Here is a 2,354-nt window from a genome sequence, read left to right on the forward strand (position 1 = left end):
TAATTCAGAGCCAGAGAGATTATTCAGGCATAGACTCCGTCTGCAAAGGAAATCACGAAAGGAAGACTTGAGTACTTTCGAGCCAGAGCTACATCACTCTCTTTTCGAAGACAGTCCGATTTCTACAGTAAAGATGCCTAAGCTTTCCAGTCATTCAGTGCCTAAAGTATCCTCTATTCCGAAGGGTTTCAATCTCCAAACTGATGATGGGAATACATTCGACATCCGCCCTTCTTATATCAATCTGGTGGAGAGGAATATCTATAGAGAGGTGTGGCAGGTGAGGATCCGAGGAAGCATATGGAGACCTTTACCGATTACTGTTCTACTATTCCCGCCACTAAGGGGGTAACTCAGGACAAGATTAAGGAAGTTCTATTTCCTTTCTCTTTAGCTGATTCAGCCAGGGAGTGGCTGACTGAGTTGGACCGCACAGCTGCTGGGGTTACAGATTGGGAGTCTCTTGCTCTTGCATTTTACAAGAGATACTTCCCTCCACAGCGCACCAATCTGCTGAGGGCCAAGATTACTAGTTTCAGACAGGCTCCCGATGAAAGTTTCTATGAGGCATGGTCGCGATTCAAGAAGTTCGTGAGGTCTATCCCTCACCATGGCTTTGACCCATGGTTTCTAGCTAATCAGTTCTACAATGGGTTGTATGACGATCAAAGAGCCATACTTGATGCGGCATCCAGTGGAAGATTCCAGGAGAATACAGATGACGATAAGGGATGTTCTCTTATTGAAGAGATGGCTAATCACAGTGCTGAGTATCGTAACCCGAGGGATGGGATTAGAACAGTTCATGCGGTTGATAAGCAGGTTTTGGCTCAGCTGGAGACCATGAATGCTAGATTTGACAAGTTGGAGTTACAAGCTGCTGGGGAGCCTCAGACGGTCCATGTTCTTACTAGAGGAGAGACCGTTTTATGTGAGAGATGTGGGAGTAATGATGGTCACACTGTTGTTGGCTGTCTTGTAGAGAAGGAGCAAGTCCTTGCCTTTCAGCAATATAGGCAAGGGGGAGGTTCCTATTACAATAATCAAGGGGCAGTCCATCCCAATTTGAGGTGGACTAGTCAAAATGTGCTTAATCCTAATCCTCCTCCACATCAGCAGCAGCCTTATGTTCCTCCACACAAGAATCAACAAGGCTTTCAGAAGCCTCCTTCCTTTGCTCCTCCTAACCATGGTGCATCCTCTTCCGGTGGGGTGAGTGAAATTGGTGAGCTTAAGTCTATGTTGCAAGCTTTTACAAAGCAGTTTCAGCTGAGTGATCAACAGAAAGATGCATCCATAAAGGCACTTGAAACTCAAGTTGCCCAACTAGCCATGACGCAATCATCAAGAAAGCAGGGTCAATTACCGACTCAAAATGAGAAGAATCCACATGAGACGGTAAACTTGATAAATCTGAGAAGCGGTCGTTCTTATGAGGGACCAGAAATGCAAAAATCAGACCCGAGGAGAGCTGTAACTGATGATGAACAGTGTTCTGTCGAAGATAGTGAGCTCACGGCAAAGCAAGTGCTCGATCGACTGGTTTCAGGTTTTCGATCGAGCAGATTTGGGCAGGAAAGTGCTCGATCGAGTGGTTTTTCCACTCGATCGAGTGAACAGGAAGAGCAGACTGGTCGATCGAGTAGTTTATCTACTCGATCGAGTGATGAGCAAAATGGAGTTGCTCGATCGAGTGAAAATTTCACTCGATCGAGTGATATTATTGAAGATTCTACTCGATCGAATAGGTATATTGGTCGATCGAGTAGTTTTGATGACGGCAAGCTTATTCGAGAGCCTGCTAGTGCTCGTTTAGGCGATAAATCACTGGAAAGACCTCGTTTGAGAGGCAAGAAGCGTCCAAAGGATACAGAACTTGCTCCGGAAGATACATTGGAAGAGAGAAACAAGGGACTCGAGATACCTATCACGGTTCCCTTCCCGAGGCGGTTGCAGAATACTAAGGCCAATCAACAATTCGGCAAATTTGTCGAACTTCTGAAAAGCTTGGAAGTCATGTGCCGTTCGAGTTGTGATAAAGGTACCCTCTTATCTTAAGTTTATGAAAGAAATTTTATCGCGTAAGAGGAGTATTAGTGATAGTGAGACCGTAGCTTTGACTGAGTTGGGGTCAGCCCTATTTCAAAATAAGTTACCTCCTAAGCAAATGACCGGGTAGTTTTTCAATTCCGTGTCATATCGGTAACTATTTGATTGATAATGAGCTATGCGATTTAGGCGCTAGTGTAAGTGTCTTACCGCTGTCTCTGGCTAAGAGACTTGGTTTGACAAGGCTGAGTTGCACTAACATGACAGTCCAGATGGCCGACCGTAGTATATCACGGCCACTAGGT

General features: G+C 45.3%; 1 non-coding gene across 1 annotated transcript; it reads right to left on the bottom strand.

Moving 5' to 3' along the window:
- Positions 1-510: 510 nt before the first annotated feature.
- LOC141624840 (small nucleolar RNA R71) lies at positions 511-617 on the bottom strand. The gene has a single exon (XR_012534643.1). It is a non-coding gene; the product is annotated as a small nucleolar RNA R71 (small nucleolar RNA).
- Between the last annotated feature and the right edge of the window lie 1,737 nt (positions 618-2,354).

The sequence above is a fragment of the Silene latifolia genome, chromosome X (assembly GCF_048544455.1).
Source record: "Silene latifolia isolate original U9 population chromosome X, ASM4854445v1, whole genome shotgun sequence".
NCBI lineage: Eukaryota > Viridiplantae > Streptophyta > Magnoliopsida > Caryophyllales > Caryophyllaceae > Silene > Silene latifolia.